Consider the following 16,899-nt stretch of genomic DNA (forward strand, 5'->3'; position numbering starts at 1 on the left):
AGTGTTTGTCTTTGTGCTCGCTTCCAAGCAAATCCAAAGGAATCACATCTTATGGCGGTTAAAAGGATCATGAATTATCTCAAAGGAACAACCAATGTTGGCTTATGGTATCCAAAAGGTAGTGTTTGCAATTTAATTGGTTATTCTGACGCGGATTATGCAGGATGTAAAACTGATCGTAAAAGCACAAGTGGTACTTGTCACATTCTTGGAAATGCATTAGTATCATGGGCTTGTAAAAAGCAAGCATGTGTTGCTCTTAGTACGGCCGAAGCAGAATACATAGCAGCGGGTAGTTGTTGTGCACAAATTCTTTGGCTTAAGCAACAACTTCGTGACTACGGACTTGATCTCGGATGTATTCCTCTTCGATGCGACAATACAAGTGCTATAAATATTACAAAGAATCCGGTCATGCATTCAAGAACCAAACACATAGACATTCGACATCATTTTCTTCGCGATCATGTGCTTAAAGGAGATGTTGAAGTCACTTTTGTAGATACTCATAATCAACTTGCGGATATCTTCACCAAGCCTCTCCCAAAAGAATCGTTTTACAAAATTCGACGAGAGCTTGGAATTTTAGACGAAGGTGATGTTTAAAATTTATTCGTCATTTTCATACATCAAAGCCTAGGAACCGGTTCCCATGTGGGACGAACCGGTTCCCCATACTAATTTCCAGAGGCGTGCTCTTTTGTGTTTCTCAGGAACCGGTTCCCATGTAGGGACGAACCGGTTCCCACGTACTTTTTCAGATTTTTTCTTGCTTTTACTGTGGCTGTACGTATTATTTTCTTTATTTTTATTTTATTATTTTTTTTTACTTATTCTTTTATATCACTTTATTACTCTTTATCTCTATTCAACCACACATTTACTTTCATTATTCACATACATTCATCTTCATCTTCTCCAAACACCCTTCCACCTCCATTGTCAAACCCCATTCAAAGCTCCACTATCTCACTTTAACCCATAAATCTTTATTACCCACTACCTCAAAACTCTATATAATCCTCCATTCTTACACATATCTAACTCCAATCCTCCTCCACTCATCAAATCCGAAAATCCCAACTTAAACCCTAACTTTCAACTCCTTTCAACAATGGCACCCAAAGTTTCAAGAAGTGCAAAGGGAAAGAATAAGATTGGAGAGACAAGTGAAGAACCTCAAGAGACTCAACCAACGGTCAAAAGTCGGAGACTCACATTCAACATTCGGAGTCGAAAACTCCTTGCGGCAAAATACGGTAAACTTCCCGATTTCCCTAATCACAGCTTCAATTTTCCGGCTAGACTAGCTACTGCAGGGGTCGCTAATTTTGTGCTTGACCATGGTGATTATTATCTGGATTTGGTTAGAGAGTTTTATCATAATCTTAGGATAGTGACCGATGAATTTGATGATTTCACATTATTGTCAAAAGTTTCAAATAAAGATATATGCTTAGATGTTGAGGAATTTGGAAGAGTGTTAGGAATTCCATCTCAAGGTTTAGTGCTCCTTCAAGGTAACATCCCGGAGGATTGGCAACCGTATAGTAAGATTGATGTTTTTGTGGATATGTGCCGACCAACTCAACGCGACACAGTTCGCCAACAGCTTGCTATCAAGTTTAACATGTTCGGTTCAAGCTTATCAGTGAGTGATAGGATGCTCCATCTTATCATAGCTTATGTTTTATTTCCAAAGAATTCTAACCATTCCAGGGTCAATGAATTCGAGTTGATGGTTTTGCTTGCTCTAAGACGTGGCATTGAAGTCAATTGGGCGCTTTCAATTATGCACCACATGCAGCTCATGGCTTCCCTTAAAGGAGGCTTACCTTATGCAAGGGCCATCTCTCATATTGTTCGGAATGCTGGTGTTCTCCTCCAAAGGGAACCAAAGAAAAATATGGATGAACAAGAGTGTGCTATCACCACCGCTACCGCTCTTAAAAATACAGGAATAGTTACGGATCGTGAAGGTAGATTCGTTTACAAAGTTGATTTTGAGCCAACTGTGCCACAAGTTCCTCAACCTCCCGAAGGTGGATACACAATGGATATGATGTTTGCCAAGCTTTGTTCTATTCAAACATCTATTGATAACAACAAGCGGGAGAATAACTATGAGCATAACCTTATGAGAAGACAAATGCGGGAAATTCAACGGACTCAAAGGCGTATCTTGGCTCATTATGAGGGAGAGGAAGGAAGTGAAGAAGAAGATGAACAAGAGGATGATGATGAAGAACAAATGGATGAAAGTGACTAAATTATGTGCTTTAATTTCTATGTTAAGTTTTTCTTTCTACTATTAGTTTTTATTTATGTTTTCTAGACATTGTTCCATTTATGTTTCGTGATGTTTAGGACTATTTGTGTTTGTGTTGTAATCGTAAAAAACTACGTTTCGTATCGTTTAAATCATGTTATGTTTGTAGCATTTCATTTTGTGTTATCTTTGTGGTATTTCACATTGTGTTATATTTCATATATTTTTTCTCTTTTTCCCCATCCTTTTTGATAATAACAAAGGGGGAGAAGAATATGCATGTGTTTTTGTTGTTGTTTTGTTTCAAAGAAAAATGCAGGCCGTTGTTAAAATTATCAAATGAAACTCATCACCATAAATCAAGGAATCATGGATTTAGGGGGAGTCTCTAACATAGGGGGAGCCTTGCATTGTTCAACATAATTTCAAAAGCACAAAACAACTTTTTCAAAACATTTTCAAGACTTGGTTGTCATCATCAAAAAGGGGGAGAATGTAAATGCAAGCTTCTCAAGCATAGTGTGTTTTGATGAAGACAATATGGACATCAAGCTTTTATAAAGGATGTGCAAAAAGAATTTCAAGTATCAAGCAAAAATACATCATTTCAAAGTCTTGAAGAAATTGTGAAGATTCAAGAATCAAGCTAAAATGTCAAAGGTATAAACAATACTCACTTTGACATATAATTGTTCACAAATATATTTCCATGCATATCATAAACATACTACAAAGTGTCATCCTTCAAAAGTTCATTTAAAACCTTTTTCAAAGTTAAAATTCAAAATAAAGGTTTTAGGAACCGGGTTGTCCCTATGGGGGAACCGGTTCCCAACATTCTCAGTTTTCAGTTCTCTGTGTTTTACTATGGGGAACCGGGTTGTCCCTAGGTGGGAACCGGTTCCTCAGTTCAAAATTTGAAATTTCTGCTGTAACGTTCAGCAGGAACCGGGTTGTCCCAGGTAGGAACCGGTTCCTACTGAACCAGTGTGTTTTTTCATTGCATGATCTTATTCAAACGAATCCATTTTCTTACCACTTGATCATTGCATTGTTTCATGGAAAAATAACCATTCAAAGAGGTGTTTGACACATTATAAATACTACATATTTCAGAATCATTATTCACCTTCTTCATTTAACAATTCATACTCATAAATTTCATTATTTTCAAGTGTCCACAAACCAGAATTTTTATATGAAACTTTCTATACACATTTTCATTGAGAAATCCATTCAAAGTTTCATGCATACATTGTGAACACTTATATTCATTTTGAGAATTGTTTATTTGAAGAAGAAGATCAATCCAAGATTGATAGTGCTATACAAACTTCATCTAAATCTCTTGTAAAAATTCAAAGAAAATTATCTCCTTACTATCCAGGATTGTTGGAAGTAAGTGGTGTGTTTGAAGAGGATTGTTCTTCATTCACATTAGTGTTGATTGATCTTAAAGGTGTTAAGAACCTTTGATCACCCTATAGGTTAGATAGTAGGCATAGGCTTGTACAATAATTCTAACTATAGTGAAATCTCTTTCGTGTTTGAAAGGGGACTGGAGTACTCTCGGATTGTGAGGGGAACCAGTATATATCGTTGCGTTCTTTACTTTTCCGCACTTTATCGCTTTCATCACCATTACCAAGAAAAGAAAAGAACCTTACAAAAACCTTCAAACACTTAACCAAAAATTATTAGAAGTATTCTCATAAAACCGATTAAATTTCTGAAAACCTAATTCACCCCCCCCCCTCTTAGGCGCACTCTTATACTTCTATGGGGCTGAAAAAAGAAGTGAAAGAGTCGAAGATGGAATTAAAACTACTCCCAACTCATTTGAAATATGTCTTTTTAGATGAAGAGGGAAGTAAACCGGTCGTTATTAGCTCGAAGTTGAATAATACAGAAGAGGCAAGACTCATCCAAATCCTTCAAAAGAATAAAGCTGCAATCGGATGGGTATTAGCAGATTTGAAAGGTATAAGTCCCGCATATTGCATGCACAAGATCATGTTAGAGGAAGAATTCAAACCGGTAGCTCAACCGCAAAGAAGACTAAATCCAACAATGAAAGAGGTAGTAAGAAAAGAGGTAATCAAACTCCTAGAAGCAGGAATGATTTACCCAATTTCTGATAGTGCATGGGTAAGTCCGGTACAAGTGGTTCCGAAGAAGGGAGGCATGACGGTAATCCGTAATGACAAAAATGAACTCATACCAACTAGAACTGTGACCGGGTGGCGAATGTGCATAGATTACCGGAGACTCAACAAAGCTACGAGAAAAGACCATTTTCCACTACCATTCATGGATCAAATGCTTGAGAGGTTATCGGGGCAGAATTACTATTGCTTTCTGGATGGATATTCCGGATACAATCAGATCGTGGTCAACCCAGAAGATCATGAGAAAACAGCATTTACATGTCCATTTGGAATTTTCGCATACAGGAGGATGCCATTTGGATTATGTAATGCCCCAGCAACTTTTCAACGGTGTATGCAAGCCATATTCTCAGACCTTATTGAAAAAAGTATTAAAGTATTAATGGATGACTTTTCGGTATTCGGAAAGACTTTTGATACATGCTTGAACAATCTGGATGTGGCACTTGAAAGGTGTATTGAGACCAATTTGATCCTAAATTGGGAGAAGTGCCATTTTATGGTAACGGAAGGAATTGTACTCGGACACAAAGTATCTTCACGAGGACTTGAAGTAGACCAAGCCAAGGTGGAGGTAATTTCAAAGCTTCCACCTCCAATAAATGTCAAAGGAGTACGAAGCTTCTTAGGTCATGAAGGATTCTACAGAAGGTTTGTTAAAGATATTTCAAAGATCACCAAACCCTTGAGTAATTTACTCAACCAAGGTACGCATTTTAATTTTGATGAATCTTGTGTTCAAGCTTTCAATGACCTAAAAGAACGGCTAGCCACCGCACCTGTGATTGTAGCACCCGATTGGAAAAACCATTTTGAACTCATGTGTGATGCTAGCAACTATGCCATAGGTGCGGTACTAGGCCAGAGGAAAGGAAAATTTTTTCATGTCATACACTATGCAAGCAAGGTGCTAAACGACGCTCAAGTCAATTATGCTACCACAGAAAAAGAGTTTTTAGCTATAGTGTATGCCCTTGAAAAATTTAGATACTATCTCATTGGGTCAAAGGTGGTGATTTACACAGACCATGCGGCCATTAAATATCTGCTCACCAAACCGGATTCGAAGCAAAGACTCATTCGTTGGGTCCTTCTTTTACAAGAGTTTGACATAGAAATCCGGGACAAAAAAGGTTCAGAAAATGTGGTAGCAGATCATTTATCCCGTTTGGTCAATGTAAATGTCACCAACCAAGAAGCTGAAATAAATGAGACATTTCCGGATGAACAACTATTTGAAATACAAACAAGACCATGGTTCGCCGATTTGGCTAATCATAAAGCAACCGGTATGATACCGGAGGATTTTGACTGGAACAAGAAGAAAAAGTTGTTAGCCGATGCAAAATACTATGTGTGGGACGACCCATACTTGTTCAAGATAGGTAAGGATGGAATTCTAAGAAGATGTGTTACTGAAGAAGAAGCCCAACAAATCTTGTGGCATTGTCATAATTCACCGAGTGGTGGACATTTTAATGGATGAAGGACGGCAACAAAAGTCCTCCAATCCGGATTTTTCTGGCCAACTATTTTCAAATACGCCCATCACCATGCAAAGAATTGTGACAAATGTCAAAGAGTTGGTGGGATAAGTAAACGAGATGAGATGCCACTTAAAACCATTATTGAAGTAGAAGTCTTTGATTGTTGGGGCATCGATTTTATGGGGCCATTTCTTCCCTCTTTTGCTAATGAATACATTCTAGTTGCAGTGGATTATGTCTCTAAGTGGGTAGAAGCCATCTCTACACCAAAAGCGGATGCCAAAACGGTGCTAAAATTTTTAAACCGTAACATATTCACACGTTTTGGCATGCCTAGAGTGATCATAAGCGATGGTGGATCTCACTTTGTTAACGAACAGGTGGCGAAAGTGCTGGACAAGTATCATATCAACCATAAGATAGCATCACCTTATCATCCCCAAACCAACGGGCAAGCAGAAATTTCAAATAGAGCAATCAAGAATATTCTCGAGAAGACTGTGTCAGAATCCCGTAAAGACTGGTCGGTAAGGATTGATGATGCCTTGTGGGCATATAGGACAGCATACAAAGCACCGACTGGTGCATCACCTTTTCAAATGGTTTATGGTAAGGCATGTCATTTACCGGTAGAGGTGAAGCACAAAGCACTATGGGCCTTACGTTTCTTCAATAGAGATGATAGTTTGGCGTATAAGAAGAGGAAGAATCAACTCCATGAGCTTGAGGAATTCAGGTACCTAGCATATGAGTCTAATAAAATGTATAAGGAAAATATGAAAAGGTACCATGATAAGAGAATCAAGAAGAAAGAGTTCAAGGTGGGCGACCTTGTATTACTATTCAATTCTAGGCTCAGGCTCTTCCCAGGAAAACTGAAGTCCAAGTGGTCTGGACCGTTCATAATTAAGGAAGTTAAACCATACGGTGCCATTACTATCGAGGATAGTAAGACTAAAGAAAGTTGGACCGTTAATGGAGAACGGTTAAATAACTACCTTGGGGGAGAGTTTGATAGAGAAGTGTGCACAATCTCACTTTTGAACACCTAGTTAAAGGAGTTCGACCGTCGAGCCATGCAACGTTAAACGAAGCGCTTGTTGGGAGGCAACCCACCAGAGTAAGTTCTTTTATTTTTCTGTTAGTTTTATATGTATATCATCAAATCAGTGCAATGAGAGAAAGGAAGAGTATAAAATATTGAAGTGGGGAAGTGCAAGCAGAAAAATAGTCAAAAAAATTTTATACCGCGCCGCGAACCTTAAGTGGGCGCCGCGACGCCAAACAGAGACTTTTGCGCGTCGCGGGAGTAACCTTGCGCGCCGCGGTCGTGCGAAAAAAAATAGATTTTAATTTGAAACTGCTCACTTCCCCCTCATTCTGTTTTTTTTTTAAACTTCCAACTCCTCAGAGCGAATTATCGCGAATCTGCAGTATCACCCACTAATCTTGTTCATTCTCACTCATCATTACTCAATCTACAGCAAGGTATGTTCTTCGTTCTCTACTCTTGTGTTCTAACCATTTTTTTTCCGAAGGTAACCCTAAATCTTAGGTATTAGGAACCTAATGAAATTTGTGCAAACCCTAGGGTAGATGACATTGATTTGTTGTTCAATTGCTTTTCCATGGTATGATTAAGGGTGTTAGGGCTTCAGAGAAGAACCCATTGCAGGGAAACTCCTTCAGATGCGCCGCAGTCGCGCCGCGGGAAACCGCAGTCGCACCGCGGCTGGAGAAAATTTGAGGAATGCTGTTTTGTTTTTCTGACCCTATATGTTGCTCTTTCATTTGTTGTGATAATTGCAGATGAATCCTGCCAAGAGAGTACGCACCAAGTCAATAAGTTCTGGTCCTAGAGGAACACGTGCTACGGCAAACCAAGCTGATCGATTTCTAGGTCGGGCCCAAGCAGACAGGTTCAAGGATCTGGGTTCCCGAACCATTTTAACTGAGAAAGTGGTTGTTCCCTTAGGACAAGGAGGAGGTCCTTATGCTACTATGTGGGATTATCTTGAGAATAGGAACTGGCAACGTGTGTTTGAACCACATACCATCATTGACTATGACATAGTAAAGGAATTCTATGCAAACGCTATCAAAACCACCGATGAATCAGTAACCTACACATATCAATCCTATGTAAGAGGAAAAACTGTGGAATTTGATAGAGCTTCAATCAGTGACTTTTTAGGAGAACCACTCCAATTGACGGAGGTGTTTCTACAGGCAAAATGTAACTAACTGCGCAAATCTTGTGGAGCTGATGTCTGAAACAATTTGTATTCCAGGGAGAGGACCAGAACTTAGCCGACAAGGAAATCCAACCCACTACAACAGGAAGGATCTGAAAATCCATGCAAGGGGCATTTTATCTGTGATCCTGTACAACATCAGGCCAAGGACACATGTTACCACGGTTCCGCTAGATGTGGCATTTTTGATAACCGCCATCATGACCGAGAATACTGTTGATGTTGCTTTCATTCTCTCGAATGAACTGCGCCGAGCAGCATTGAGTGACACATGTGGTTGTCGTTTTTTTACCTCCCCGTTTCACTTGGGAGGACGGCACGCTAGACCCTTCACGCGAAATTTGGAAGGAGAATGCGCCCGTGGTGGGAGGAATTTTATTTCAGTTCTTCCTACGATATCACACGAACTTTCTTATTGTCCTACGAGTAGGAAAGGGGAAAAAAGATCTCAACTAAACCCTAAGAGTTTGCTAAGTGTGGGGATTCACCTAGACTAGAAATTCTGGAGTCCGGGAGGTCGGTTATACATAGGGAAGTGTTTAAACACCCTACATATCTGTAGTACTCTACAGGAACCTTCTCTGTGTCTAAATGTGTTTGTGCTGCTAATGATTATTGGGAAAGTTTCTCCTTTGTATTAGGAGAAGGAATGGAATAAAAGAAAGACAGACAGACAGACTGACTATTTTTGGTATTTTATTAGCTCGCTGAGATTCCTTGTGAACCTCATGCCTACATATCCCTAATGGAAGTCAGAGCTTAATGTAGTTCGGGGAACTAATTTATTAATTATTTTTGGGTGCCTTGCTTGAAGCTCAAGGTTGAAGCTTGAATTAAATCTCTGTTTACAGTAAAGAGGCATGAAATCATCTTTACAGAGAGGTATTTCTACTATTCCACCACAAACATTAAAAGAGGGACAAAATAACTGTATTCATTTCATTCAAGAGGGGGACCTTACTTGTGTATGTGCAAGTATACCAGTCAAATGCCTCTTAAATGAAAGAAAGATGCTCATCCAAATTAGGGAAAGTTACCACATGTCTGGGTTTTACTGCCAGCTCATGCCTTTCAAAATCCTAAATGGGAGACTTGATTAAAATGAAATGTAATGTTTGTTTGTTTGAATGTGGTGAGATAGAGGAAAGATCTCTCTATAGAGATAAGCTATGTCTATCTACTGTATAAAAGATTTGATTTTTTAACTGGCTTGTATGAGGCCCAAGCTTGAGGCTTTTTGATTAATTGATTATTATTAGGACTCTGGGAGAAAACTCCACTGGGGATTAATTTACAAGGGATTTTTATGTTCTGTACAAAGCCCAGAATTGAGGCTGACTCTACTTAGGGAAAATCTATTTTGATGGGTTTTATTTGGTGTTATGTACAAAGCCCAGAATTGAGGCTGACTCTAACTAGGGGAAATATTATTTTCTGCCTTGTACAAAGCCCAAGGTTGTGGCGGACTCTTAAATAAACTGGGTATGGATGACTCTATAGGAAAAGATCCTAGATGTTAGGAATCTTTGACACACGAAATATGGTTTATCTGCCTTGTACAAAGCCCAAGGTTGTGGCTACCTGAATGATGAAGGACTCACTGGGGAGACTCTATTATCTGCCTTGCACAATGCCCAAGGTTGAGGCTGACTATTAACAGGGGAGTTTTATTGTTTTGGTGCCTTGTATGAAGCCCAAGGTTGAGGCTAACTGTTTTTGTTGGGTTTTGACTCTACTGAAGGATTTATTTATTAAAAGACTAATTTTTTTTGGAAGCTAACCCTTTCCAGGGGTTTTGACTCAGCTGGTGAGTTTATCTTTTAAAAAGAATGATTTTTGGAGGCTAACCCTTTCCAGGGGTTTTATTCTTTTAAACAGGTTTTTATTAATTGACTTTGGAGGCTAACCCTTTCCAGGGGTTTTGACTCTTTTGGGGAAATTATCTCCTAAGAGAAATGAATCTTTGGTTTTTGAAGAAGTGATTTTGGAGGCTAACCCTTTCCAGGGGTTTTGTTAAAATGATTGGCAGAAAGATTATCTAGTGGAGACTTCTTGTTTAAAGCCCAAGATGAAGGCTGACTCTTGCTGAGGATAAGCAAACATGGATCCTAGACTCTGCTAAGGAAAATTGATGAAGATAAGGGTGACAGAGACTGTCCATGTCTCTCATTCCAAAAGGTGTACTCAATGTAAAATTGAGACAAACTTAGCTTGTTTAAAGTCTGGTTTAAATTGGAAGAAACTCACCAGGGTATGTTAGAAGGTGACTAAAGACCTGTTCCTATGTTTATAAGAAACCTGGTGGGTCCTTGTATACAAGCTCAAGAGGAAGATGGAAATGCTTTTAAGAAGCCTGTGGGTCCTTGTACAAAGCCCAAGAGGAGGCTAATCGAGGGTCATCGAGGGTCCTTGTTATAGCACAAGAGAAAGCTATGTGGGTTTGAACTTATTTTGGCTCTAAGCAAATGGGTAAGAGGTTTCACCGGGAATAATTCCTCTTGGGGTGGATGTGTCCTATTTTTTTTTTTGGATTCTAAGGTTTTTGCCAAGATGTTTCACCGGGAATAATTCATCTTGGGGGTTTGAACTACAGATCTCTAATTAGGAAAGAGCCTTCACCGGGAAGACATTCTCAATCCTAGGTCATATTCCTATAATATATATATAGTTTAACTGTCCTAGGGTTTACACTCAAACGTAGTTCTAAACTAATATATGAACAGTTCTATATTTGACAGTAATTTAAATAAAGACTGTAAATTGAAAGCTTGTAAAGCCTAACCTGGATGGAGTGGAGGCCTTTGAAGAAGTATGTACAAAGCCTTACCAGCAATTGATGGATAACAGTTGAATATATATATATATATATATATATATATATATATATATATATGATAAACAGTTAATGGTTTTTTTTGAAAACAGAAGAAGTGAAGATGGACAAAGGTCACATAGGTATTTGAAGAGTTTCACCGGGAATAATGCCCTTCAAATACCAGAAGAATGTTTTGAAAACAGAAAGAAGATTTTGTAAATACAGCTTTGGAAAACAAACTAAGAAAAGAAAGAAGGTGTTGGGACTTACACTCTATTAGAGGCCCACTTAAAAATGATTTACTGTTTATGAGAAACAGTTGAAAATGATTGAAATGATATAAGGTTTTCTTGTTTGAAAACCTTAATCATCTGTTTAATCAGAGATTGAAAACAGTTTTGAATATTGACAAAAGTCAACTTAATTAAGGCAAAGATGAAATCTATACCTAATTAAGACCTAAATAATTAGGGTTTTATCATAAAATTATTCACAAAGTAATTAGGTTAAAACAAAATGAATATATATATTTTAAAGTATTTAAGAAAACACTTAAAACATACTATTTTAAACCTAATTAAAATACATGAAATAAATAATATTTTTATGATTTTTTTGATTATTCATAAAATAGGTATATTAAATAACAAGTGTGTGAAAAATGAAGTGAAAATGGATTAATTTGATAGGTTAAATAAATATGTGAAGTTTGTGAATAAAACAAAGGAAAATAGTGATAAAAAATTTGGGTTTGTCTCCTTCAAGGCTTGAACCCACGCCCTATAGATTACCAAACAAAACAAATACCAACTGGGCCACGCGCGTGGCTTGTTTAAGAAGGGAGCCCATATGATTATATGTAGAACAAAGCAATGAATGAGCTAAAAAGAAAATAAATGAACAAAAGGTCTGAGGGGGGGATCGAACCCCAGACCTAAGGCAAGGCAAGGCTTTTGGACGCGCGCTGTAACCATTGGGACACTACGATGAATTCGTAGATAACACACCCATCATTCAAAATAAAATAAACGCATTTCTGGGAAATTCAAAAAAATGGCGCCACCATCTTCATCTTCAACCTCAAGCTTCAAATTTTTGAAATTGCTATCTCCTTCGTTTCTCAACCAAACTTAAAGATGTAAACATGGATTTTGCTCGTTTTTGAACGAGGATCATGATGGTGTTCTTTAATTTTATTTATTTTCAGTATAACATAAAATTCGCAAGCATGAACACTAAGAACCCTAAAACTGAAATTAAACATGAAATACTATATATGCATGATTTGATGCAATTGATTGAGGGCTAATGATCTATGAAGGTGCAGAAACCAACTGGTAACTTCATTTTAAATTTATCATGCGTGAATCATAGAGTTTGAAGCTTTTGAAGCTTACCTGAAAAATGAAGATTTGGCTCTGATCAAAAGGTGCTACAGAGCTGTTATAACGATCCAGATAGCTTCAATGACTCCTTTGGAAGGTGTTGAGATGCCTGGCTTGGACTAAAAGTGCCCAGAACTTCTTGCTCGACCCCAACTGCAACAGCTCCAAGTGAGAGGTGAAGATGATGATTCTCCACGCCCAGAAGTGTTTCAGAGGTTTGGATCACCTCTAAATGACTCCCCTAAGGTGTTTGAATACTTAATTCCAAAGGAAGAGCTCTGGTTTGAAGAATCCGGGTCTTCTTGCCAAAGAACCTTTGAAAACCTCAAGTATGAAGAAAGAAGAGAGAAAGCAAGAATTATGTTGCTTTGGTGTGTTTTCTGAATGAGAAAGAGCCCTCTATTTATAGGCAATTGGTTCAGAGTAATTGTGCATAGTGAGCTTGCTTAGTGAAGTGAGTTTGGTTTCTTAGCCATGAAGAAAATTTGAAAAGATCCCAAATGCAATGATGCATTTTCGGGCTAGCTTCCCCAACCATTGATCTTGTATGATCTAAGGGAACATTTCTGATTCAGAGGAGAGTTCTAATTGGCTTAGAGCAAGATTCCTTGATGATTCATCATTTGCCATAAATTCAAAAATGCAATCATTACATAATCACATGCCTTTGTTTTTGGGAATCTTCTCTAATCCTTATGCAATGATGAATTTGGATGCATGGCATGTTTTCAGATGCATTAGAGGTCGTGTAGCATCACTTAGTGAAGCAAAATGCACAAAATTGCAAAGTTTCAAATTGTACATGACCTATAATTTCACTTCATGAGGCCAACTTTGAACAAGCATAACTCTTAGCTCAAAATGAATGTGGAGAAGGTTGAACACAATTTGGAAAGCCCTAAACATCTACTTCAAATCATTAGTTTATGGTTCCTTCAGAATCCTTTGGCAAATTTGTGAAAAATGAGGCCAAAGTTGGAAGAAAACTAGGTTAAAAACACTTAGAAAATTTTCTAAGTGTTTATGACCTAAAACTTCAAAATTTCCAAATCTCTTAAATGATTGATCTTTTGAAAAAAGTTCCATTGTAAGATGTTGTTTTATTTTGCAAGATCTACAACTTTCATGTTGGAAGTTTTTTGAGTTGTGTAGGTGAAATTTTGAGTTCCCACACTGCCCTCAAAAACCCTAATTCCCGACTTTTTGCTCCTTGATGATTCTTCTTGAATTTCTTTGGTCAAATGACTTTAATATCCATATATTGATGATATTGATCTTTGAAAGTCATGGTTTGACCAAAAATCTTAAAAGTCAAAGGTGATCCCATACAGTTGACTTTTTCCAAATAAGGTGAGATTTTGGACTTTTGTGTGGAATTAAGATCTTCTCCTCAAATGAGTGATGTAAATGGGTTATATTGAGGTAGTAGAGGTTCTTGAATCATGTCTTGAGTTTTGGATCCATGCCCTGATTAAAAGTCAACTATCCAGATGAATTAGGTTAAAAACCCTAATTGTCGACCAGATGAAATTGGTGACTGTGGATCTTGAATTGAGGTGTGATGTCCAGTGGATCTTATTGTATGGATCATTTGAAGATGATTGAAGTCTTTAATAGATGTCCTGGAGCTTTTTAGGGTTTCCCAAAGGTGATCCCTGATTTCAGTCCTTGATAGGCTCAAAAACCCTAGTCTGGTGACCTGAGTAAACCTGTACTTAGATGACTGAGTGTCTAATCAATCATAGGTGAATATAAAAGTGAAGCTTTTGAGACCTATGATTGTGTTAGAGACCAATCCTTCTATTGATTGATCTTTTGCCTGAATCTTCTTGTCTTTGAACATCCTTGATTAAATGCCAGATGAAGAAGTGACTGCTCTGGGTACTTGCTTTGACCTGATGAAAATCCTGAAGATATGTCATCTCAGGGGGGTCAAAAATTAGGGTATGACAGATGCCCCTATTTATGTTTCTTTTATCCGGAGGGAGAGAGATTGATATCTCGATCTCTCCTGCGTGAAAGAGACTTAAATATCAAAGAATGCCCGAATTTTGGGCGCTCCTGAGATGTTGTAATTGATAAAATCTTTTCATGACTTGATCCCGTTGTCGCACTTGGCGGGGGATGAGGAGACAAACTCCTGTAGGAATACGTCATGTGGATTCTGGTGAATGGATGGCAATGTAGGATGCGCAATCCATCTTCTTTAACTAAGTGTTGACACTTAGAAAAAGGTGCACAACTTCCCCTTGTTTCGGATGTCTGTACCTCGAAACTGGTCTCAGTTGTGATTTTAGACAATATCTCAGATAAAGAGAAATTCTCCAAAGATTTGTTTCCTCATCAAACTTCTCATCAGCACTTGGAGATGAGATACCATTTGATGGTAATAAAGAAACTTCGAAGGTTTTTTCCTCATCAAACTTCTTACCAGCACTTGGAGGTAAGATACCATTTGACGGTAAATAAAGAAACTTCAAAGGTTTGTTTCCTCATCAAACTTCTTACCAGCACTTGGAGGTAAGATACCATTTGATGGTAAATAAAGAAACTTCAAAGGTTTGTTTCCTCATCAAACTTCTTACCAGCACTTGGAGGTAAGATACCATTTGATGGTAAATAAAGAAACTTCAAAGGTTTGTTTCCTCATCAAACTTATTACTAGCACTTGGAGGTAAGATACCATTTGACGGTAAATAAAGAAACTTCAAAGGTTTGTTTCCTCATCAAACTTCTTACCAGCACTTGGAGGTAAGATACCATTTGATGGTAATAAAGAAACTTCAAAGGTTTGTTTCCTCATCAAACTTCTTACCAGCTCTTGGAGGTAAGATACCATTTGACGGTAAATAAAGAAACTTCACCATCCCTCCTTTCCACTTGACGTTTTTTGAAGGATTGTCATATGGTCCCGCGCTCTTTTGAGGGGCTAATGACTTTGCTTGAAAGTGGATGAACTGTCTTCGGGAAGAAAACTACCATTCACCTACTTACGCTGAGGAATCTGAACTATCTTCTGGATGAAGACTACCATTCACTGACTCCATTGGGGATCTTTTGTCGATCCGCTGGGGAAATACCGAACTTCTGAGGAATTCAAAATGCGAAACAAACTATCTTATTTGAAGAAGATTGTCGAGCGTCTCTCTGCAGGAGATTCTCAGTTGGGGAATTCCAAAAGTGAACAAACTATCTCTTTGAGGGAGACTACCATTTGTTGACTTATTTGGGGAATTTGGGGTGTATGAGCCTTCTTCATGAAGAAGAAAAACCCTTTCACAACTTTGCAGGGGAATCTTGAGTATATGCCCAAGTAATTTGGGTATTAACACTATCAAAACCTCGGCTAGACTATGCTCATTACGCAAATATGGTGTGAGACAAAATGCATGAATACTACGACGATTATGAAATGCAAAGTGAATGTGAATAGGATTGTCGCGGATGTAAAATCCTATGATACGACTTGAATCTTGTTGATCAGAAGATGTCTTCTTCTTGTAGTTCGAACTCTGTTGGGGATACCTGGTTATCAGTTGTCCGCTGTCCGAAGTGAGTAATATGAATTGAAGTGAAGATTCGTCATCGGGAGATGTTCGCAAAGCGACCTCATGGGGAAATCTTGGTTCCCGGAGTCTCAACCGTTCTCGGAGTAGCTGTTTGCATTCTTCCTATTGTTTGTAAACCTTAGAAAGAAATTTCACCTTTATTTTTGCAAGTAAATTCATTTTATTTTATGAAAACATTTGTTTCAAGAAAATGACTGTTTAAACTTAAAATGCATTTCAAGAAACTGAATAAGACTCGATTTGCAAAGAAAGGCACAAGGCTCAAATTATTATATATGGAATGGTAATCAGCCAAATGCTTGATTCCATGGAGTATTTACAAAGTTGGAAATTGGTAATTTTTCGGGAAAAAGGCTACGATGAAACGTGACGACCGTTATCTTTCCCTTCCACTCCGAGTTGCGCTGTATTCGTGCTTCATAGAAGATGACCTACTGCTGATGAATACTCCGCTATGGATTTTTGAATGATCAAGTTTGTCCTGAACACAGTTACTTGCCATATATCCCTAACTTTTGCGTAAACTACCCCTTTCGGGTTTTAAGTTTACCGGGATTGATTATTTATTTTTTATGTCTCTAACTTTTGCCTGAATCGCCCTTTCGGGTTTTCGATTCACCGAGACGTTCTTTTTTGCCTAAGTCGCTCTTTGCGAGTTTTCAACTTAGCGAGCTGTTCTATTAATTATTTAGGCGAAGTATTTCTTGACTGCGTCGACGTTCACAGGACGGGTGAATTCTTCTCCATCCATAGTCGTGAGTATTAAGGCTCCTCCTGAGAAAGCTCTCTTGACCACGTAGGGGCCGTCATAATTGGGAGTCCATTTCCCTCTTGAATCTGTGAGAAAAGATTGAATCTTTTTGAGTACAAGGTCGCCTTCTTTGATTGTGCGAGGTCGAACCTTTTTGTCGAAAGCTTTCTTCATTCTTTGTTGATATAGCTGACCGTGGC

This window comes from Vicia villosa, unplaced genomic scaffold (genome assembly GCF_029867415.1).
Source record: "Vicia villosa cultivar HV-30 ecotype Madison, WI unplaced genomic scaffold, Vvil1.0 ctg.000163F_1_1, whole genome shotgun sequence".
NCBI classification, from domain to species: Eukaryota; Viridiplantae; Streptophyta; class Magnoliopsida; order Fabales; family Fabaceae; genus Vicia; species Vicia villosa.